Genomic DNA, 25,715 nt, shown 5'->3' with positions numbered 1-25,715 from the left:
TGTTTCTCCTCTCGCTCCAACTGTCCCTTTCTCTCTCTCTCTCCTGCCTTTCTAACTCACTCTCCTGCCTTTCTAACTCTTTCTCTTTCTCCCGCCTTTCTAACTGTCTCTCCTGCCTTTCTAACTGCTTCTCTTCGTGTTCTAACTGCCGTACCCGGAACTCGTGCTCGAGTCTCAGTTTTTCAAGCTGCATCTGTACCGCGTCTCCAGCAGGTTTTTCAATAGACACCACCTCCAGCTCCCCTTGGGGAAACACACCTTTAGATACATAGTGCTCTACGATAGCTCTGTGTATCTCCTCTCTCCTCATTGTCGACTTCCCCTTAGCAAGATTCAACCGTTTGGCAGCAGCTACCAATTCCGCTTTCCTGGCATCCTCTAATGCCTCCAAGGTCGGCGCCTTCATAAATCCCTCAACCTCCATTTCTGCTGTTTGTCTTTTCTTTCTTTCGGGAATTTTAACCCAATCAATTTACTCCGTCCCAAATTTAGCGTTCAAAATCGCGGACGAGAACTCCACTTATGTTACGTACCCTGTAACTGGGTTGCCAAACCAGCAGAAATGGATCACTCAGTTGGAGTCTGGATTACTAGAACTAAGAAAGTTTTATTAAAGAAACAAGCAACACAGTACTCTAATCAAACGGATAATAAATGCAACAGTTCAGTAATGATAAACACACATGTACACAGAATTAAGATAACAGGATCAATCAAGCTCTATCGTCATCTAGGGGTAAATGACCAGTTTCAAAGTGACGCAAAATTCAGTTCAATTGAATTCAGTTCAGTTCGCAGTAATCACTGCCGTGGGAGATGGACAGTGTGGGGGAAGGAGAGAGAGAGCAAAACGAATGAATATTCAAACGGCTTCCACACAGACCTTCGCAGTCAGCTTTCGGGCGAGCCTTTTGTGATGTCATCTGAGGTCACCGACCGTGACCCCCTCCGTTTCCAGATGCGAACGTTTCTCTGCAGTGAACCTGGCACCCAGGCAAGGGTGGACACACACCAGGTTCCTGCCGATCGTGCCTTTCCACCCTGTGCGTCTATGGCTTGATCCCGCGACCAGCCATCCAAAACTTCCCACCGACTTGTGGGAGACGCACCGCTTCCAGGGTCTCGTTACCTCGGGGTGTCGTGTGTGTCCTGCCTTAGCGAACCTGTCCCTTTTTATCCCCCTGCTGGGGTATCGCCTGTCCATCACTTCAAACAGTTCAGGGTTCAAAGGGGGAGCCGATCTTGACAGCTCTCCTTCCGTTAAACTCTTCTGTCCCTTCATTAACATCTCCAAATGCTGCTCCATATTTTTCCTTATCTCTCTTTCTCCTGAAGACAGGTGGCAGACCAACTGCTGATCCCACTGGTGCCAGCCCAGGCCAGCTAACATCTTAATCTATGTGTATTCTCGTCACATGGTCCATGATCAACTTGTTGAATTTCAGACTCCTACTGGCATAATAGATCTGTTAGAGCAATTGGAAAATAAATCTCACTGTAAACTGAACAGACATGGATGAATCAGAAAGAAAAACGTGTGTAGTTGAGAACAATATGTTAGAATCTGTAAATTACTTCAAACACTTTAGGAGGCTACTCATTGAACAAAATAGTTCAAATCAAATCCAGCACAGGAGCTGGTATTCCATTACAGAAAGTGATATAAATTTTAACATCTGTTTCCCAGAATAAATCTAACGTATATAACACTCCAAAGTAACTCATGGAAGTGAATATGCAGAACTTTTCAGACTTTGAACAGCTATTGTTATATTGCATGATAGACCTTCATCTTTGGTCATTAGCATTAAGTAGGTTCAACAGTGATGGCTGCCAGTGAGTTCCACATTCCATACAGAAAAATACAATGAGAAGCTAATATGCTACCTGATGTTACCAATCAGCAACTGAATATTAATTTCTAGTCTCAAATTATGCACCACAGTACTGGAAATTTTCTTGGATTCCAATTTTAAATTTATTTTAGGCAGAACCTTCGGGAAGAGCTGGGTGGGTGAGATAATGCCTACAGATAGTTATTGGACCAACAGCGCCTTCAGAATCACCAGAGTGAGAGGTACAAAGCAAGGTATCATGTGATTGGTCACTTTGGGAAGGGCCATTTAGTAAGGACTTACAAGTAGAAGTGCAGAGCTTTGCTGAGCATCAGGCTTCAGTAGGGAGTATAAATAATGATCAAATAAGAATATTTTTCTTCCCTTTTTTAATCAGATGGGACTGGGAGTAAATTATACGGGAGCAAGGACAGGAGTATTTTCATCCTGGAGAACAATACGGGCATTTCTAATGTCTCTGGTGACTACATAGACAATTCCCAAGTAATGAAGGCATTCCATTTTTATAGACAGGCATAGGTCAATTTTGTTCATAACTTGGTAAATACATAAAAATACTCAAAATGGTAAACAAATTTCACAGTATGGTAACAAAAGGCATCAAGACACATAAAGCTGATAAAGAACACTTACTAAAGGTGAAGAGAAAGGATATCAATTCAAAGTTTAAATTTCAAAATTCAAAATAAAGTTATTATTAAAGCACAGACATTTTACTATATACAACCCTAAGATCCGTTTCTTGTGGGTATACTCAAGGTTTATTTCTTGTGGGCACACTCAGTAAATCCAATGAAAACTACACCCAACAGGGCAGATAGGCAATCAATGTGCAAAAGACAACTAACTGTGTAAATACAAAAGAGAAAATTAATAACAGCAAATAAATAAGCAATGAATAGCGAGAACTTGAAATGAAAAGTCCTTGAAAGTGAGTCCATAGGTTGAGGGAGCATTTAGTTATGGGGCAATTGAAGCTGAATGAAGTTATCCCCTCTGGTTTCAAGAGCCTGATGATCGACGGGCAATAACTGCACCTGAACCTGGTAGTGTGAGTCCTGAAGCTTATGGCAGACAGCTTAATGTTCAGGTGTACAGAAGTTTCAGACATGACAGGTAAGGATGCAAAAGAGAATGGTGGTTGTTCTACTGATTAGAGAAAACATCGCAGCAGAGTTTAAAGAGGATACTTAGATGAAACGTGAGAATAACAGAGGGGCAATTACTCTGCTGGGATAAAACTATAGTGACTCCAAATAGTGAGAACTAGAGCAATAGATATGTAAACAAATTACAGAAAGTTGCAGGAGCAAAGTGGGAGATTTTAATTTTCTCATATTTAGTTCAAGAGGCTGACACAGGCCACTATTTGCTAAGTGTGTCGAAGATTTTTTTTAAAACATTATATAGAGAATCCTAGAAATAGGGCATTACACATTCCTATCTTAGGAAATGAAACTGAGAAGGTGGTGGAAATATCAGTGGGGAACTAATCTGGGAACAGTAACCGTAGATCAATGTAGTTATGGAAAGGGAAAAGGTTGGTTTCTAACATAAATTTGGGAAAGTTGATTTCACTAGCATAATAGAAAGGTAAATTGGGAACAGATGCTAGCAGGAAAAACAAAATCTAAAAAGAGGAAAAATTTAAAAAAATCTGCATTTTGGAACTCTGTAAATTCTTTAGTTTCATTCTTTGTCTATGTTCTTGCTCTCTAACTGTTCCATTTCACCATGTAACCTTGTTTACAGGTTATATCCATGGACACCCAAGTCTTACAATATCAGGGACATACTTCTCTCCAGCTCTCCCTGCAAGATAATAAATTTTGTTTGGGTCCTGCCCATTTCTGATGATAGGCATTTAACCCAAAATTTGGTTCTGTTATTTTTCCCACAGCTGTTTTAACTTGCGGAGCCATTGACCACCAGTTTATTGATTTTTCTGCCCACTTCATTTGCTTATATTCCCTTTTATGAGAAAAAAAACTTGTTCCATTCTAATCCATCTCCTCTTACCTTTTGATTATATATTTAAATTCTTACATAGAACTGAAATGTTATTATTATTACATCCCTCAAAAATAACTGCTGAAATTCTTCCATATTTCATCTCTGGTCTTTAGTAGCTAGCACACATGGAAGTGTATCAATCAATTCTCATTTCTTAACTCTTTCCATATGGATTCTATTTTACACACTTCCTTCTCCTGCCTTTTGGAAATGTTATAACTGAAGATATAAAGTTCCTATCCCTGTTTAAAGCATGATTCATAATATCCACAAGGCTGTTAATGTTTCTGTTCGTCCAAACCTGTTATTGGTTTCTATGTACATGACACTAAGCCTTAAATCTGAATTTTGTGAAGTTTTATTGCTCAGTTTTATCATCTTTTATTTATTTGTTAAATATTTTACCTTTTCTACAAGATACTACAATTGATCTTAGTCAAAAAGCCAACAGGTGATTTAATGCTAGGGGTGTTCTGGATAAAGGCAATGAACTTAGAGCGTAGATCACTACATGGAACTATGATGTTGTGGCCGTTACAGAGACATGACTGAAAGAGGGACAGGAATGGATGCTTAATATCTCAAGGTTTTGATGTTTTAGAAAAGATAGAGAGGAAGGTAAAAGGGCGGGGGTGAGGAGTTGCACCACAGGGACAACATCACAGCTGCTCTCAGAGAGGACATAATGGAGGATTCATCTACTGAGTCTGTAGGGGTAGAATTCCAAAATAGGAAAGGTACAATCACTGTGATGGATTGCACTGCAGGCTCCCCAATAGTGACTGAACATTGAGGATCAGCTATGCAGATAGATCAAGGAAAGGGTTAAAAACAATAGAGTTGTTGACATGGGGGACTTCAACTTCCTTAACATAAACTGGGACCCTCTTGGTATGTGGTTTAGATGGGGCAGAATTTGTTAGGCACATCCGGGAGGATTTCTTAAATCAATATGCAGATTTCCAACAAGAGCAGGGGCTGTACTAGATCTGGTGTTGGATAAGAAGCCTGGCTATGTGACTCACCTTTCAGTATGTGAGCAGTTAGAGAACAGTGACCATAACTCCTTAAGTTTAAGATAGCTATAGCAAAGGATAAGTATGGAACTTGCAGGAAAGTATTGGTTTAGAACAGGACAAATTACAAGAGGATTAGGCAGGAACTAGGGAGAGTTAATTAGAAGCTAGAATCAAACAGAGCCCTTGAAGACTATAAAGAAGTTAGAAACAAACTCAAAAAGGGAGTTAGGAAAGCCAGGAATGGCCATGGAAAGTCCGTGGCAAATAGGATTAAAGAAAATCCCAAGGCATACTATACATAGCAAGTGGATAACAAAGGGGAGGTAGGATCACTCAAGGTTAAAGGGGAGAACATTTGCTTGAATGTGTAAAAAGTGGGTGAGGTCCACAATGAGTACTTTACATCAATACTTACCAAAGAGAAGCACTGGTAATCAATGCCTAGAGTATTAATTTGTAGGGTATTTCAAAGTAAAGGAGGAAGTGGTATTGGGTCTCGTAAAGAGCATTAAGGTAGATAAGCTCCCAGGGCCTGATGGTATATATCCCAAGTTATTGAGAGAGACAAGGGAAAAGATTTCTAGGGCATTGACCAATATCTTTGTGTCCTCTCTAGCCACAGACAAGGTCCTGAAAGACTGGCAATTAACTAATATTGTTCCGTTGATCAACAAAGCAACCAGGGATAATCCTGGCAACCATATACCAGTGGGTTTCACACCAGTTGTACAGAAGTTACCAGAGAGAATTCTTAGGGATGGGATTTAGGAGCATTTGAAAGACCAGCATGGATTTGTGCAGGACAAGTAATGTCTTACTATCTTAATTAAGTTTTTTTGACAAGGTGACGAGATTGATTGCTGAAGGTAGAGTTGGCAATGTTATCTACATAGATTTTAGTAAGGTGTTTGACAAGGTCCCTCATGGGAGACTAATCCAAAAGATTAAGATGCATGGGGTCAGTTATGAATTGGCTATTTGGATTCAGAAGTGGTTTGCCTATAGAAGATGGATGGTTGCGTCAAAGGGACTTATTTTACATGGAGGTCTAAAGGTGTTCCACAGGGATGTGTATTAGAACATCTGCTGTCTGTGTTGAAAATGTAGATGGGCTAGTTAGTAAATTTGCAGATGATACAAGGATTCATGGTGTTGCGAATAGCATAGATGACTGACAAAGAATACAGTTGGATATTGATCAACTGCAGTGATGGGCAAGGAAATGGCAGGTTTTAATCCAACCAAATGTGAAGTGTTGCACTTTGGTAGATCAACTATAAAAAGACAGTACACTGTTAAGTGCAAGACCTTAACAGTGTTGATGAGCAGAGAAATCTTGGGGTCCAAGTTCATAGTTCCCTGAAAGTAGCCACACAGGTTGATAGGGTGCTTAAGAAGGATAACTTTATCAGTCGATGCACTGAGTTCAGAAGTCAGGAAGTTATGCTGCAGCTTTATAAGCCTTAAATTAGACCTGTCTGGAGTATTGCATAAATTCTCTTTGTCCCAGACTTAAGTTGTTTTTGTTATGTCTGTGCACAATTACATATCAATTAAATAAAAGCACGTACGCGGGAGATGGCTTTAACTAGTGTATTCACATTACAGCAAGAGTGACAGAACAATGCACATGCGTAGACAACAGTGCTTGCACAGACAACAGATCAATATGCAGTGCTAAGCAAGTGTCATTGTTCAAAAAGAAATAGATCCATACATGACAGCTTCCTCTGGAGTGTCAGAGGCTGAGGGGCGATCTGGTTGAGAGGTATAGATACAGTACCCACGGTTGAAATGTCTAATACCAGAGGGCATGCACTTAAGGTAAGAGGGAGTAATTTCAAAGGAGATGTGAGGGGCAAATTTTTATACAGAGTGGTGGGTGTCTGGAATGCATTGCCTGGGGTGATGGTAGAGGCAGATACACCAGGGTATTAAGTGAAGTTTAGATAGACACATGAACCTTAGGAAAATGGAAGCATTTGGACTTTTGAATACTAATTTATTTGGTTCAACACAACGTTGTGCCCCGAAGGGCCTGTTCCTGCGCTATAGTGTTCTCTGTTCTATATATAAGAGTGATTTCAATGCTTGTGCAGAATTAGAGAATGGGACCCTAATAGAAGCAAAGAAATTCATAAATATGAATCATACAACCCTACTGAATGTAAACATCACAGCTTGAATCTCTCTCTCCATTTGTCACCTGCCGGTCAATCAGATTTGGAGGCTGCTTTGTGGCAAGAGATCCTTTGATAGAAGGGAACATACAGTGGCTGGTGGGGTAGAGGGTGTGGAGGGGGAGGCAGAGGGATGATATCACAGGTAGTCAAGGCACGGCCTGAAGATAAGGGACCACATCTTGGGTTCTGACTGTGAGTTGTTTTGGGGGTGTTGGGAGGTGTGGTGCAGGGAATGTATTTGTTGATCAGAGATTAGGAGTTTGATTTTTGTCAAGTTAGATGGGAACTTTCCGGATAGCATTCATGCTCATCCAGGCACCAGAACAATGCAGGGAAAGCACTATTTCTCTACAGCCACAGTTTTTTTTTCTCATGAGATTGACAGATCTCATTTCGAAGAAGCCAAGAAGCCTTGGAAAAAAATGATTCATTGTAAATCTGTGGGACCCAGCATAATTAGCTTACCGAAATTTCTGATGGATCTTTCGAGAGCAGGTACTTCTCTTAAAACCAGAAAAGCAATACATCAGATGGGTTACAATTTGGTTTAAATTGCATTTAGTTTTCATTTCAGAAGTTTCCTTCCACCGTCCATCTTGGGGATGTTCTTTAGCTTGCATGATCCCCAGTATCTTCATTAACTGCCAGGCTACTTTTATTTTTTCTCCCATGTCTCCTCTGATAATATTTTCCCTTCACTTATTCCAAACCTGGACTTAAATTGATGCTTATCCCCTTCCACTCTCACATTACTAGTTTTTAACTAAATAATGTTTGTTCACTTGCAGATCCTAGTTTCTGAAATATCATGGCAGTGTGGAGGATCAGAGAGATCTTGGGGTCCGAGTCCATAGGACATTCAAAGCTGCTACGCAAGTTGACTCTGTGGTTAAGAAGGCATATGATGCATTGGCCTTCATCAATCGTGGGATTGAGTTTAAGAGCTGAGAGGTAATATTGCAGGTATATATAGGACCCTGGTCAGACCCCACTTGGAGTACTGTACTCAGTTCTGGTCGCCTCACTATAGGAGGGATGTGGAATCCATAGAAAGGGTGCAGAGGAGATTTAGAAGGATGTTGCCTGGATTGGGGATCATGCCTTATGAGAATAGGTTGAGTGAACTTGGCCTTTTCTCCTTGGAGTGACGAAGGAAGAGAGGTAACTTGATAGATGTGTACAAGATAGTGAGAGACAATGATCATGTGGATTGTCAGAGGCTTTTCCCCAGGGCTGAAATGGCTAGCATGAGAGGGCATAGCTTTAAGATGCTTGGAAGTAGGTACAGAGAGATGTCTGGGGTAAGTTTTTTATGCAGAGAGTGGTGAGTGTGTGGAATGGGCTGCCGGCAGCGGTGGTGGAGGCAGAAACGATGGGGTCTTTTAAGAGACTCCTGGATGCCTATATGGAGCTTAGAAAAATAGAGAGTTATGGGTAAAGCCTAAGTAGTTCTAAGGTAGGGACATGTTCAGCACAGCTTTTGTGGGCCGAAGGGCCTGTATCGTGCTGTATGTTTTCTATATTTCTGTGTTTCTATGTTTCATTCGCTGATAAACTATACGTTCATAGATCAGTAATCATCAAGGTTTGAGGTAGGGGTTTTTCCATTACCACTGCCACTTCTCTACCAATTGGGAAAGTTAAAATTTCCCCTGTCAGCTGCATTTTATGAACTTAGGAACATTACCAATAAAAGCTGCAGCAGGTCAAATAGCTCCTCGAATCTGCTCCACCTTTCTATAAGATTTCATTTGATCCTGCATCTCAAGTTCAGTTTTATTTCTGGTCCCCAATGACTGAACACACAGAGCCCACTCAAATAGAAGAATCCAAAGATTTACAACACATGCAATAAGATTTCTTCTCTTCTGAGCTCCGAACAGATAAATCTTTATCCTGAAATTATTTTCCATATTTCAAGACCTCAAACTAAAGTAAACAGGCTACTTGAATTTATTCTGTCAATCACTCTGAATCTTCTGTGTCAAAACACCTCAAACACTTATCCTTCTAAGCTCATTTCTCTTTTCTTTTAGAAATTGAAAGGTCTGTGATTGCCCAGTGTGTTATTATAGATACAACTGTTGATCTACAAAATGTACAGACTGATATCAATTCAGTCAAGGAATTCAAATATTGTCATACATTGTTGACACATAGTCCTTTCGCTGTTCCATCTATTCCCTGGAATTTAGTTGCAGCTATCTATCCACTAGAATATGTGTCATTTTTATATCTTTAATCTGCCCTAACTTTAACTAAAGTACTTCATGCAGACAATACCTTCCTGTTAACTCACTGAATCAGAGTAACATATTGTGAACAAGGATTAGAAAATCGGTAATTCAAAATATCACCAGTGTATTATAGAAGAAATTAAAGCTTTTCAACACACTTTACTTCGTTTGGATATGGGATATAGATTTGAACACTGTTGTCATAAGTTTAGGACTTAATCAGCAATATTTGCTTTTCCTCACGTCATATTTAAATGTTTTTAGTGTTGAACTTATTTTTGAATATTATCCCAAATGTTCATTCCCCAGTTCATTAGCTAAATCTGCAGATGCTGGAAATTCAAGCAACACACACAAAAAATGCTGGTGAACACAGCAGGCCAGGCAGCATCTATAGGAAGAGGTACAGTCGATATTTCGGGCCAACACCCTTCATCAGGACTAACTGAAAGAAGAAATAGTAAGAGATTTGGGAGGGGAAGGAGGAGATCCGAAATGATAGGAGAAGACAGAAGGGGAAGGGATGGAGCTTAGAGCTGGAAAGTTGATTGGCAAAAGGGATACGAGGCTGGAGAAGGGAGATGATCATGGGACGGAAGGCCTAGGGAGAAAGAAGCGGGGGGGGGAGTCCAGAGAATGGGCAAGGAGTTATAGTGAGAGGGACAAGGGGATAGAAAAGAAAGAGAGAGAAAAAAAGGGGAAATAAATAAATAAATAAATAAATAAATAAATAAATAAATAAATAAATAAATAAACAAACAAACAAACAAATAGATAGATAGATAGATAGATATATAAATAAATAGTTAGATAGATAGATAGATAGATAGATAGATAGATAAATAAATAAATAAAGGATGGGGTAAGAAGGGGAGGAGGGGCATTAACGGAAGTTAGAGAAGTCAATGTTCATGCCATCAGGTTGGAGGCTACCCAGACGGAATATAAGGTGTTGTTCATCCAACCTGAGTATGGCTTCATCTTGACAGTAGAGGAGGCCGTGGATAGACATATCAGAATGGGAATGGGACGTGGAATTAAAATGTGTGGCCACTAGGAGATCCTGCTTTCTCTGCCGGACAGAGCGCAGGTGTTCAGCGAAATGGTCTCGCAGTCTGCGTCAGGTGCCAATATATAGAAGGCCACATCGGGAGCACCGAACAAGTGCTGCACATGCCCTTACACTTCCTCCCTCACCATCATTCAGAGCCCCGGACAGTCCTTCCAGGTGAGGCGACACTTCACCTGTGAGCCAGCTGAGGTGATATACTGCGTCCGGTGCTCCCGATGTGGCCTTCTATTATTGGCGAGACCCGACACAAGCTGGGAGACCGTTTCGCTGAACACCTATGCTCTGTCCGCCAGAGAAAGCAGGATCTCCCAGTGGCCACACATTTTAATTCCACGTCCCATTCCCATTCTGATATGTCTATCCACAGCCTCCTCTACTGTAAAGATGAAGCCACACTCAGGTTGGAGGAACAACACCTTATATTCCATCTGGGTAGCCTCCAACCTGATGGCATGAACATTGACTTCTCAAACTTTCGTTAATGCCCCACCTCCCCTTCGTACCCCATCCCGTATTTATTTATTTTTTTGTGTTTTTTTTTTTCTTTTCCCCTTTTTTTCTCTCTCCCTCTGTCCCTCTCACTATAAATCCTTGCCCATCCTCTGGGCTTCCCCCCACCACTCTTTCTTTCTCCCTAGGCCTCCCATCCCATGATCCTCTCCCTTCTCCAGCTTCGTATCCCTGTTGCCAATCAACTTTCCAGCTCTTGGCTCCATCCCTCCACCTCCTGTTTTCTTCTATCATTTCGGATCTCCCCTCTCTCCCTCCCACTTTCAAATCTCTTACTATCTCTTCTTTCAGTTAGTCCTGATAAAGGGTCTCAGCTCGAATCATTGACTGTACCTCTTCCTATATATGCTGCCTGGCCTGCTGCGTTCACCAGCACTTTTTGTGTGTGTTGCTTAGCTAAATTAATGTTGCCTTTCATGTTCTGCCCCTATGTGTTGCTGCCCAAATTATATTGTCATTAATGGAAAGTTAACGCCAATATTCTGGTGTTGGCTGACCTCAGCTAGGTTGATCATTCAGATGTAGGAACTGCAGAATACATATAGATTAATTGCATTTATTTTTATTTCTATTAGTTAAACTTGAGGCAAGATTTCAGATTTGAAATTCCAGTGGGGGATTTTTTCTTTTTTTGACAGCAGACAAAATATCATCTGAATGTTCCAAATTAGGGATTATATTAAGGGAACAGAACAGATTTAAGTAATTGCAGTCAAACAACTTCAGTCTCAACTGAGAAGTGTATGGGGAGTGTGAAGGGAGTGAGAAAATTGCCTGACTCTCAAGCTGACTGGCCAGTGCAGTGAACGGGGGGAATGGTGTGGAAAGGGTTGGAACAAGGAAGATGCAGATATGATGGAGTCATCAAAAGATAAGCAATTGTAGCTGTTGACTTAAGTTGTGAGCCAATGTCAACTTTTATCCAAAAAACATATTGTACCCAGTGCCAGTAATTACACAAGGAATGAATATAACACTGGCTCATTACTTCTGAAACCTCCGGCTCAGTCCTGGACGGCACATTTTCCATTAACATAAAGGGAAATTTTGAAGGACTTGGAGCTCAGACACCACTACAATTTGCTGTGGGATCCACAATCAAAAGGAGCACCCTGGCTCTTGCCCATATATATTGTACACCTACTGTATATGGATTCACAAGACATTCGGCTTCCATTTTTTTACCTCAACTTCAACCTCAACCTTTAGAAATATCTTGGTTAGATAAAAATAAACATATGTTAGACAATTGATTGGTTATCTGGAAGCTTTGTAACAGCAAATAACAAAAGATTTATTTTAAAAAAAGAGCTACAGAATTAAATCAAGTGTGTCTGTGTAAATTTTATTGAGCTAAGTGATGCCACATTAGCATAGCTTTTAGCACAATGCTATTACAGATCGGGTTGCTGGATTTTGGAGTTCAATCCCAGCAACCTCTGTAAGGAATCTGTGTACATCCTCCATCCTCCCCTCCCCGTGGACTGCGTGGGTTTTCTCCAGGTCCTCCCACAGTCCAAAGACGAATCTGGTAGGCTAATTGGTCATTGTAAATTGACTCTTGATTAGTTTAGGGTTCAATCTGGGGTTGTTGGGAATTGCTGAGTGGTGTAAATTAAAGTGCCAGAAGGGCTGAATCTGCACTCCATCTCCAAATAAAATAAATAAAGTAAGCAGAAGGAATTCTGCAGATGCTGGAAATTCAAGCAACACACATTAAAGTTGCTGGTGAACGCAGCAGGCCAGGCAGCATCTCTAGGAAGAGGTACCGTCGACGTTTCAGGCCGAGACCCTTCGTCAGGACTAACTGAAAGAAGAGTTAGTAAGAGATTTGAAAGTGGGAGGGGGAGGGGGAGATCCAAAATGATAGGAGAAGACAGGAGGGGGAGGGATGGAGCCAAGAGCTGGACAGGTGATTGGCAAAGGGGATATGAGAGGATCATGGGACAGGAGGCCCAGGGAGAAGGAAAGGGGCGGGCGGGGGGAAATCAGAGGATGGGCAAGGGGTATAGTCAGAGGGACAGAGGGAGAAAAAGGAGAGTGAGAGAAAGAATGTGTGTACAAAAATAAATAATGGATGGGGTACGAGAGGGAGGTGGGGCATTAGCGGAAGTTAGAGAAGTCAATGTAGCAGGATCTCCCAGTGGCCACACATTTTAATTCCACATCCCATTCCCATTCTGACATGTCTATCCACGGCCTCCTCTACTGTAAAGATGAAGCCACACTCAGGTTGGAGGAACAACACCTTATATTCCGTCTGGGTAGCCTCCAACCTGATGGCATGAACATTGACTTCTCTAACTTCCGCTAGTGCCCCACCTCCCCCTCGTACCCCATCCATTATTTATTTTTATACACACATTCTTTCTCTCACTCTCCTTTTCCTCCCTCTGTCTCTCTGACTATACCGCTTGCTCATCCTCTGGGTTTTTCAACCCCCTCTCCTCCTTTTCCTTCTCCCTGGGCCTCCTGTTCCATGATCCTCTCATATCTCTTTTGTCAATCACCTGTCCAGCTCTTGGCTCCATCCCTCCCCCTCCTGTCTTCTCCTATCATTTTGGATCTCCCCCTCCCCCTCCCACTTTCAAATCTCTTACTAGCTCTTCCTTCAGTTAGTCCTGACGAAGGGTCTCGGCCTGAAACGTTGACGGTACCTCTTCCTAGAGATGCTCCCTCGCCTGCTGCGTTCACCAGCAACTTTGATGTGCATTGCTAAAATAAATAAAGTGGATGGTTTCATGAAGTAGAACTTCTATAAACCAGATGTGTAATTCAGCTTTTAAAGAGTTAAAAGCTCTTTTCATTTTCTGTAGAGATTTTCATTTTTCTGTAGAGATTTTCAGCAAAATTTCAGTGATTCCATCCATAATCCTTTAGAGTAGGAAGTTAATCACAAGTAAGGAATCATACCAGAAATTGCTTTCCGTTGAATGTTTTGTTTTTCTTTATTTGTTCCTTTTTGGGGAAAAAAGGAGACTAATTGCTTATTGGAAGCCAGAGGCAGTACTAAGTGTTTCATGTGCATGTCACATGCTTACAATGGCTGTTACTATTTTACAGATGGTTGGCTAATTTGCTGGGATTATAAGAACCAATGAGAGAACTAAAACTGAATGACAGCACAATAATTCATTACAGTTTACAGAATTCATTGAGACTTGACTTTTGGACGTGAGCAGTAAATTAAGGGCTCCATGGATTTAAAAAAATGTGACAAAACTGCATTACTTTGAAAAAGTAAATGCTCAGTTGCTTAACCAACAAATAGATTATTAACTCTGGGGCCCTAATGAGCTAATTTCCTCTGGTGAAGGTGAAAAGCTGCCTTTCTTTTCTTCCCCATTGATGTGTGTGAGAATATCTGCTGTCAAAGTAGAGTCTAAGTGGGAACTATGACCACTTTGATGGGTTCCGTTAATTCTCAAACTATGAAATAATTGGTTGAAATGTTATTTAAACCTTCTTTGAAAAATGTTCTTTGAATATCCATTGTAGTGATGGATGTCAGAACATTTCCTAATAAACTCTCAGTGTAAGAACATCAAAGGGCTTCAAAATGGTCAAGGCTAGATGCTATAATATGTTCCCTCAAAATACATTTCAGGCAACAAGCCTTACTGCATCATCGTACTATTAGCACCTAACACTGTCACAAAATACAAGTGTATAAAAATAAGTATTTCCCTTTATCTTCACATACTTAATTAGATAATTTAAAATAATTATACCAGCCAAATGTTTGTAATCATTATTCAAGCACTGCATCATTGCTGATCTATGTAGCATTTCCCAGTTCTCAACAATGTTCAGCTCCTGAAACTTTTAAATATTTATCTATCACCTAAGTTTATCTGATGATCTAGCCTGCACCACCCTGTACAGCAGAGAATTCCAGACTGCCACGACCTTTCTAGAGAAGAATTGTCTACTCACTGCAATTATAAATGACTACCCCTGTTCTATAACTATGTCCTCGTTTTCCAACTATTGAGACTATTTTGACATCAACCTTATCAAGTCCACTTAGGAATGACATCATCTCTATTTTTTTCTAAGCACCAAGGAATAAAGATCTAAACTCTTTAGCCTTTTTTGAGTCCAAGAACCTTACTTCATCTGTCTTAATTCTTTAATCAACAGAGGGATGCCTGTAAGAAACCAGCATGGTTCTTGTTTAAACATGCAGATCAGAATTAAATCATGTAAATTGAACTTGAATGCCAAAGTAATACAAAGTAATTTCCTCTATAGGCCAACCCAGGATAAAGGGAACTCATGAAAAATAGTTATCTTATTTTTCCCTTATGATCCAAAAGCTGCAAATATTCTCCTCTCTTCCAATGAGAAAACATTGGACCACCCCATTTCCAACCTTCATATTCTCTCTCCCAACCATGCTGCCTTCCCTATCACATATTTAAGTGTTGAGGACTATTTCTTTAAGTTCTTGATGGTGTTCTCCTACTGACAGGATCCTTCACCGTCTCAGGAATGTGTGTTTGACTGGGAACAGGAAATTTTGATGCAGAACAGAGTTCAAATCTTCAGATGGATCTCATTCATCTAACTCTCATTATTCATATTTTAAAGAATTGTCAGGACTTTGATGAAATTCTATTTCTGTTGAAAATAGGAAGTTAAGCAATTACTTATTTGGTATTCTCAAAATTTTAAGTTTCATAAAAACTGTTATCTGTTTAGTGAACAGCATAAATGAATGGTCATAATGAAATCTTGAACAAAATGTGTAAATGTATTAAGTTTACCTGGATTCACATCATCAGAAAGAAAGTCAGGATACATATCTCAGAATAAAGAATGGCAATTGCCTATCCCAGAGCAATTCTGAGAGCTGTAAGAATAGCAGTCTAATTTAGAGGTAAATTTAGTATTTTAAAATGGGGCTATAGAGGAAGAACTTGTAAATACATTGTAGCAACCATAAATCATACAATATTGGCTGGATTGAGTTGTTCTCTGATCTTAGCAATTTACTTGCAAATGTTTCGTCACCACGTGAGGAGACATCGTCTATGCGCTCTTGATCGTGGTGTGTCCTCTGAATGCTTGACCTTTATATACTTTTCAATCAGCTGATTAGACGTCATTTTGGAAACTCGGTTGGATGTGGGGAGGAAATCTCATCGTTGGTTGGCTGTGTGGCAAACTTTATGCCTTGTGGTCTGGAATTTTGCCTGCATTGGCTCATAAATAGGATCGAGGTCTATGTGTTTGTTACCTGTGGTAAACCATGTATATATGTTGTAACTCAGTTACCTGTCTGGACACACCCCTCTGCTGACTGTCCCTGTGGCTCCTCCCACGGAGTCCTGTATAAAGGTGTTTGCCTTGCCCCTCCCCCTCAGTCCGGGGGCAGACACTCACTGTGGAGGTCGTATTGTACAGCGAATAAAAGCCTTTCAGTATTTTACCAAACCTCAGTCTTTTGGAGTAATTGAACGTGTTTCATTACCAGAATTGTTTGCGGAAAAACACACTTCTAGGAATTCTCTTGCATGTCACATGTTTACTTGCGCCTTGACTTTCACTAATGTCCAGTCGAACTTGTGCCCCTCTTGATCTTCATGGGTAAAGACAAGGGAGAGTTGGTCATGCTGCTTTACAGCCCGTTGATGCTCATGGATCCTTGTGGATAATTTTCTCCCAGGTTGGTACAGTCTTCTCATTGTTTTTTGTAGGTCACTTCGGTCTTGTATATTAGCTTGGTTCTATAATTAATAATTGGCCCTGCACCTCCATAAGAATGTTGATTTAATTTATTTGCAGGATTTGGGTATTCCTGACAAGGTCTGCAGATACTATCTTTCCCAATTTGCCTCCAAGTTAGGCTTTTAAATCACTACCATCTTTCAGATTAAAGTACGCAAAGAGTTCTGCTGGAATTCCAGATGCAACGATCAGTGAAAAGTTTCAAAATCAGTAGCTTGTGACTTTTAGAGGAACTTGCAAGTAGTGGCAGGCTCATCTACCTGTTGTCCTTATCCATTTGGGTGGCAAGAGTCATTGGTTGGGAGATTCTGCGGTCGATAACACATGCTACAGCAAAGACACATTGGTTGTGGAGGATGTGAATTAGTAGATGGGACAATAATCATGTGGATTGTTTTGCATCAGATCCTGCTTAGCTTCTTGTAATTTTGATTTTGGCTTTGGTTTACTGTTGTCATGTGTACAAAGATATTGAGAAGCTTAACTTGCATACTGTTTATATGGATCAAATCATTACACAGTACAGTGAGGCAGAGTAAGGTAAAATAATAATACGGAATAAGGTACCAAAGCTGCCGAAAAAGTTCAATGCATGTAAGGGATAAAGTGCAAGATCATAATGAAGTCAAGATTCCATCTACAGTATTATACAAGAGGGCTATTCAAAATCTGGTGGAAGCTATCCTTGAGCCTGTTGGTACATGCTTCAGGCTAAAGGAGAGGGGAAAAGAGAAGGAATTCAAGATAGGTGGGGTCTTTGATTATGCTGTCTGCTTTTCTAAGGCAGTGAGAGGTATAAACAGAGTTCACAGAGGGAGCTTACTTCATGTGATGTGCTGAGTTGCATCCATAACTCTTTGCAGTTTCTTGCAATCACTTGCAGAGCAGTGGCACCCCTGAGTTGTATTAATTCAGACAGAATTCTTCCTGTTTTCTAAGTTTGATATAATGGATTCATTCAGGCAACAGAGGATATTCCACTGCATTCTCAACATGTACTTTACAGAGTTTCCTACTTTCAGAGGTCTGCATTCAAAAATCAATGGACTTTCATCAATAACTTTTCCATGATGTATGTGCCTGACAACTGCCACTTTTCACATATTGGGCTGAAAATGGGCCTGAATTTAACAACTGCATAAAGCCTTGAATATTGCATTGACAACTACACCAGACAAAGGGCACACCAGAGAATTATGAGAGAATGCACAAAATATTGGATGATATTGAGATCCTTGGAGGAACAAATGTTGCTTTGAATGTTTGTCCTGAGATCCTAAAAGAAGCAGGGCAAGTCAATCGGGTGATTAAAAAGACAGAAAGGATATATTTCTTTATTAGTTAAGCCATTAGATTTAAAAGTAGGGAAGTGTTAAGATAGTGGCATACACTATATGGACAGCAGCTTTTCAGTCAGAGTTTGGTAGGCATCTGGAACTCACTGCCAGATGTTAGATGCAGATACCCTCATCTGATTTAAATAGTACTTGAATGTGCTCTTGAACAGCCTATGGATTTGTACCAGATGGGATTAGATTCTTTTATTAGCAATCAAGGTCATACGGGTTTAAGGGCTCGTTAAGAATTTTTAAAAATATTATTAATATCTCTCGACTTTCTATGTCATGATCTTCTCATCTCTAATATAATAGAATCAAAATCTGGTTTATTGTCACTGATGTAAGTCATGGAATTTTGTTGCTTCAGTATAGTACAAGACATCGAATATTACCATGTTACAATAAAAATATATATAAATAAATAGTGCAAAGGAGGATTAGCAAGGAAGTACTCATGAACCATTCAGAAATCTGATGGAAAATGGGAAGAAGCTGTTTCTAAAATGTTGAGTGTGGACTTCAGGATCCTGTACCTCCTCCATCATGCTGTAATGAGGTGAGTCCATGTCCCAAATGGTGAGGATCCTTAACGATGGACACCACCTTCTTGAGGAAGCACCTTTAGAAGATGTCTCTGATAGTGGGGGAAGATTGTGCCTGTGATGGAGCAGAATGAGTCAACAGTCTTCAGCAGCCTCTTACAATTCTGTGCATTGTTACCACCACAGCAGGAAATTTGCATAAGTCATTGGTCACATACCAAATCTCCTCAAACTCCAAATGGAATGTAGCCACTGGCATGCCTTCAATGAGATTGCATCAATATGGTGGGCCCAGGAACTTGAAACTGCTGTCCATTTCCATTGACCCCTCAATGAGGATAGGTGTGAATTCTCCCAGCTTCTCCTTTCAGAAATCCACAATCAGTTCCTTGGTCTTGCTGATGTTGTGTGTGAAGTCAATCGATCTCACTCATATATTCCTCCTCATCACCATTTATGATTCGGCCAACAACCGTGTGTCAGTGGTGAATTTATAGATGGTGTTTGAGCTGTGCCTGGCTACGCAGGCTTGAATGTACAGAGAGTAGAGCAGTGGGATAAGCATGCATATAGCAATGAGTCCAGGTCCTTGCTCAGGCAAGAGGTATCTCTAACCATGATCAGCCTCTCAAAGATCTTCATCACAGTTAAGCAATAGTCACTGAGGCAGCTCGTCCTGCATTTCTTGGGCACCAATATGATTGATGCCCTTTTGAAGCAGATAGATCCTCACAACTGCAGCAGTGAGAAGTTGAAGACATTCAAGAACACCTTAGCCAGTTGGTTTTCATCACCCTGCTGGGTACCCCATCGGGGTACTGTACTTCCAGTCACAGTTAATTGCAGGAGACTCACATCTCCATGCCATTAGATTTTTACTTTCAAGTTACATTTAAAGTCAGCAGGGGCACAGTGGAGAATTATGAAGGCTCAGGTGATAGGGAGAATTGAGGAGTATATTTCAAAACTCAGAATTTTCTTGATGTAGTATTTGCTGTTTCATTTATAACCACAAATGAAGACACTAAAGAGAATGATCCTCTTTACCAACACCCTACCAATGCTCTAATTTATAAAATGATCAAAGAAGATACTGTGTCTGCATTTTCTTTGACGATAATGCAGTGATACATTGTTTTTATTTGGCTGCTATTAAACACTGCTCCTCTATTAAGTCATCATTATTATTCTCTAGTGAAGCATGATGATTCTTTCTCTGTAAAAAAATTTTAAAAAGTCTATGGTACACAGGATTTATGAAGCAAAAGTATTTTGTTTTAAGCTCTGAGTTAAAAATCAGAGCTGAAATAATGTATTGTTTTGCACATAAATTGTCATTAAATATGATGGTATAAATGTATAACTATCAATCAGAATACTTGATTTGAAAGCTAAAGACGAATAAAAATGAGTAATCTTAATTGTGGTGTTCATGACATACCTAATCAATTGGGCAATAATCCCCTCACATTGTATGTCATCAGGATCCCACTGTCATCAAAGTATACCTAAACTGGCATTAATCAAAACATAAAAGTCTGTTTGATGCCATTTTTCTTCATGAATATTCTGAACTCTTTTGACATGCATCTTGGTCTGTTGTTACTCACAATTTGTTCTGGTAAGCCATTTCTGGAGATGATAGTGTTTTCTGATGTGGTTGACTTCATTGCTATGAAATCCGGCCACTTCAAATAAGCATCCAGAGCAATCAGAAACATAGGGCTCATGAATGGCCCAGCAGAGTCAATATATGCTCTTTGCCATGGTGAAGATAGCCGCTCCCACGAATGTAAGGGTGCCTGTAGGGGTACATTTTGAACTTCATGGCATCCCAAACAGCTTTTGGTTGTCTTCAATCTGTCTATCTATTCCCAGCTACCACATGTAGCTCCAGACAAGCCTCTTCATCTTGACTGTACTGAGGTGTCCTTCATGCAGATTCTCTAACACTCTGGTATGCAGTTTAGAGGAACCACAACATGAGATCCACAAATCAGCATCCTTTGACCTACAGACAATTAGACTTGTCTCACTGAGCAGTTCATTGGATGTTATTATTCTCTTTGTCTCCTTGAATGCTTTTTCACATTTTTCTGACCATTTCCACTTTGCTCCTGTCTGTAACAGTACATTCAACAGATGAGCACTCTAGCGATGTTTGAGAGAAACCGGTGGTAGTAGTTTACGAGGCTTAAGAATAACCTGGTTTGTGACACATTTTCTAGTTTGAGTTCCTCCGGCACTACTTCAGTCTTCTCTTGTGACTTATGTAAGCCATGCTTTTCAACGACATGTCCACAATATGACATTTCATTCTTGAAAAGCTCACATTTGTCTCTCTTTGTACGTAGACTATACTCACTCAATCTGGTCCGCACTTTACCGAGGTTCTGGCGGTGCTCTTCATCATTTTTGCCAGTCATAATGATGTCATCATTGTGTTCCTGGGATATCTTGGAGCACTTAGCCCATTGCTCTTTGCCAAATAGCTGGAACTGACATGATGCCAAAGACGAGACGATTATACTGGAACAGTCCCTTTTGAGTGTTGACTGTGAGGAACTTTCTGCTTGACTCCTCAGTCTCCATTTGAGGATAAGCTTGTAACAAGTCAATCTTTGAAAATCTCTCCCCCTGCCAAAGATGCAAAAGTGTCTTCTATCTGCGACAGGGATACTGCATTGTATGCAGCACAGGGTTGATGCTTACCTTGAAGTCCCTGCATATGTGAACAGCTCCTGCATTCCCTTTCTTGATCACCGGAACAATGGGCATGGCCCAATCACTCCACTCAGCCTTAGAGAGAATGCTTAATGCCTCCAAGCTCTGAAGATCAACGTCCACTTCAGGACACAGTGCATAAAACACTGGATGCACTTTATAGAATCTTGTATTTCTGCTTCATCCAGTTTAATTCTGGCCTTCATGCCTTTAAGTTCACCAATACCCTTCTCAAACATCTTCTCATTGGCATTAAGCAGGGTGACAGTCTCTGGTTAGTGCTACCACATGGGCTGCAGTTGCCTGTTGATGATACATTGAGAGTTTAGATGGTGCACCAATCTAGTTGGATTTTTTTCAACCATTCATGTCAGAAAAGCGCTGGCCCTCCACTTTACAATACATAAAGCTCTAACTGTTGTGTTTTGCCTCTGTACATCACATTCACTTTCAGTTTGCTTTCAGCAGACACTTTTTCGCCTGTGTAGGTCTTCAGCATCACTGAGGTCTTTTCTAAAGGTAGCTTAGAAAACAGTCTGCAGTAGTCAGCTCTGAAATTATAGACAAAATTAACCCTGTATCCAGTTCCATTTTCAGTTTTACCCCAGGCACATCTTTTGTGATTGATATGATTTTGTGATCTGTTTCAGTAATGTTCTAGATATGTCAGCTCATCTTTGTCAGATCCTTTGTTGTTTGATTCAGTTTCATATTCAGTCTCTTTATGCATAATTTTGGTCTTGTGCTTGATATATTTCCCTCTGTGTGGTTTTTCTCTTCAGTTGTGCTTTTTGCCTGACTTGCACACTCCCTCTTTGCGGCCATGTCTGTGACACTTTCTGCAAGCATTTTCTTTGATCCAACAGTCTTTTGTATCATGGGAGGATTTGCCATATCAATGACATTTTTGGCTTTTTACACCATTCAGAGGCATTTTGTACATTTCACATTCTGAACTCTTTTTCTGTAGTTCTGCTGCATCTTTTGCTGCAGTCTCTAATGATATTGCAATGGTTAATGCCCATCCTAAGGTGAGGTCTCTTTCTGACAGTAGCCTCTTTGAGTGTTTTTATTATGCATGCCACATACAAGCCTGTCACTTCATGCATCAGAAAGTCCATCTCTAAAGTCACAGTATTGGGAAAGTTTGCACAGTTCTGCAGTGTATTCAGAAATGCTCTCATCCTTTGACTGGTTCCTTTTGTGAAGTCTAAATATGTCAGATATTACTAGCAGTTTTGGGCTCAAGTGATTTTACAAAATTGCAACAATTTCATCAAATGTCTTGCTTGCTGGCTTCTCAGGTGTTACTAAATTGTGCAGGAGACTATACGTTCTAGCACCCATTATGCTAAGAAGTTTGAAGATTTTCTTTACCTCATCCACATTATTTGCATAACAATACAGTTCAACTTCCTCAATAAGTAATTCCTAGTCCTCATTAGTACTATCAAATTTATTAGCTTTCCCGAGTAAGGCCATCATCACGATTTTTGATGGCTGTGTGTCTTTCACTGTGTACTGTGCATTGTTACGTTTCTAGCATCTGTGACCGCCTCCTCCTTACTAATAAAGTTCACTCTTTCCTCTCACTGTCTCCCTCCCTTCCTCCAAATTCTGTCATCTCATAACTGTGGGTTCAGTTGGTGTTATTCGCTGACATTTAGGTTCATACCAATTGCCAAATTGTTGTGTCTGCAGAACTACATAACGAATTGATAAAGGTATGCACGAGGAGGACAAGTTAACAGGTCTATTCATTTTCACAGACAGCAACAAATTAATGCACATGCATAAGTTATCAGTCAATAATTAGTGCTAAGGGGAACCATTGCACTAGAAGAAATAGATCCCATACGTTACAGGAAATAAGGAGCCTTAGACCAGAGGAAATCATGCAAGTAAGTAGGCTTCAATTTCACCCATCCTGTCGACAAATCATGAAATTAACAAGGCAATGGATAAGAAGAAAGTATGAACTAGAGTGGAAATGTTGTCAAATCAAAATCCCAAAGAAACAAAGAAAAGCAAACAAACTCTAGATTAAGGAAAAGAAAGAAACATAACAAAAATATTTGAAATGTCCCTTTTTACATTAACCAACAAGAATTATAACCCGCAGACAGCATGTTTATTTATGTTCAACAATAGAGCAACATCAGCACCAGCCTACTCACTATCAAGGAGGTATATACAGAAAGGTGCTAGGAAAAGGCCAAGTATGCCATCAAGGTTCAGACCTACCCTGCTCATAGACTGCTTGTCTCACTCCATTAGGGAAGAGGTTATGTAGCATCCACGCTAGTACTACCAGACTCAAAAACGGTTACTCTCGCCAAGCACAAACAAGAGAAAATCAGCAGATGCTGGAAATCCGAGCAACACACGCAAAATACTGGAGGAACTCAGCAGGCCAAGCAGCATCTATGGAAAAGAGTACAGTCAACGTTTCAGGCTCAGACCCTTCAGCAGGACTGGAGAAAATAAGCTGATGAGTAGATTTAAAAGGTAGGGCAGGGGAGAGAGAAACACAAGGTGTTAGGTGAAACCTGAAGGGGGAGGGATGAAGTAAAGAGCTGGGAAGTTGATTGGTGGAAGAGATACGGGTTGGAGAAGGGGGAGTCTGATAGAAGAGGGCAGAAGGCCATGAAAGAAAGAAAAGGGGGAGGAGCACTAGAGGGAGGCATTTGGTGGGCAAGGAGATAAGGTGAGAAAGGGAAAAGGGGATGGGGAATGGTTAAAGTGGGGATGGGGGACATTACCAGAAGTTTGAGAAATCGATGTTCATGCCATCAGGTTGGAGGCTACCCAGACAGAATATAAGGTGTTGTTCCTCCAACCTAAGTGTGGCCTCAGCATGACAGTGGAGGCGGCCATGGATAGACATATTGGAATGGGAATGGGAGGTGCAATTAAAATAAGTAGCTACTGAGAGATCCTGCTTTTTCTGGCAAACGGAGCGTAGTTGCTCAGCGAAGTGGTCTCCCAATCTACGTTGGGTCTCACCGATGTACAGGAGGCCACACTGGTAGCACTGGATACAGTAGACAACCCCAACATGCTAACAGGTGAAGTGTTGCCTCACCTGGAAGGACTGTTTGGGGCCCTTAATGGTAGTGAGGGAGGAGGTGTAGGAGCATGTGTGGAGTTGTTCTGCTTGCAAGGATAAGTGCCAGGAGGAAGATCAGTGGGGAGGGACGAATGGACAAGGGAGTTGCATGAGTTCAATGGGGCATGAACAAGCTGAAACAAAGGGTCTACCTGGACTAAGCGGGATTTGAGTAGGAGATTGAAATGGGAGGTGCAGGGTGTGGGAACTATGAGGTTTGTGGCAGAAGATAGGAGAACCCCAGAGTCAATAAGGTGTGGGAGACAATGGCCTGGTGTTCCTTAGTGGTGTCCTGTTCGAGGGGTAAGTAAGAGGAGGTATCTGAGAGTTGGCACTGGGCCTCAGCAAGGTAGAGGTCAGTACGCCAGACCATTACAGGACCACTTTTATCTGCAGGTTTGATGATGAGGGTTAGGATTGATGCGGAGGGAGTGGAGAGCAGAGTGTTTGGAAGGAGTGAGGTTGGATTAGGAGAGAGGAGTGTTGAAGTCTAGACAGTTGATGTCCTGTCAGCAGTTGATAATTAAAAGGTCCAGAGCAGGCAGAAGAGCAGGGAAGGGTGTCTAGGAAGAGGAGGAGGGTTGAAGATGGAAGAAAAGGTTATTAGTATGGGGTGGAGAGTCCTTGCCAAACAAATAGGCTCAGAGATGTATGCGGCAGAAGAAGAGCTCAGTGTCATGGTGGGCGCAGAACTCGCTGAAGTGTGGGTGCAGGGGGACAAAGGTGAGGCCCTTACTGAGGACAGAACATCTTGGAGGGGATGATGAAGACCCAGCATGGATGAGAGCTGGGATCAGAGAAGGGAAAGGGGTTGGTAGTGTCTGAGGGGAAGAGAGGTTTAGGGTATTCAGGGATGGTATGGTAGGAAGAAGATGAAGTCTCTGAGGACCCAGGAGCTGGCAGTAAGACCTAAGTGGCACTGGATTGCGGCGTGGCGGTGTGGGAAAGGGAGATGGGGGTTCCAGCGGCAGCGCACGAAGACCCAGCCTGGAGGTCAAGACCAGAGTCAGAGTTGGCGGTTGTGCCTTCGGCACTTTGGAGGTGTCTGATGTCTTGGAACCCACGTTGATGGCAGTAGAGTTCAGGTTTTGAATCTGCTCTGGATCATCAGCAGCAGGGATCGCATTCAGGAGACATCAGAGCCTGCTGGCGTTAGAGAGAGCAGGTTCTGTGGTCTGTAGACGGGTGAACTTCCGATCCTTGCAGGACATGAGAAAGCAGAAGAACCAGTGAATGAACGCGTGGATCCGTCAAAGGATAAAGTAACGTACAGGTCCATTTCAGGTGGTGGAGAGAGAATCCCGGAGCTGTAGCAGTGACTGGGACAGGGACACCGGGTACCTTGTCATGTTGAAAAGCCTGGTGTGTAGAACGCAG

The sequence above is a fragment of the Mobula hypostoma genome, chromosome 4 (assembly GCF_963921235.1).
Source record: "Mobula hypostoma chromosome 4, sMobHyp1.1, whole genome shotgun sequence".
Lineage (NCBI taxonomy): Eukaryota > Metazoa > Chordata > Chondrichthyes > Myliobatiformes > Myliobatidae > Mobula > Mobula hypostoma.
This window is presented reverse-complemented; position numbering follows the sequence as displayed.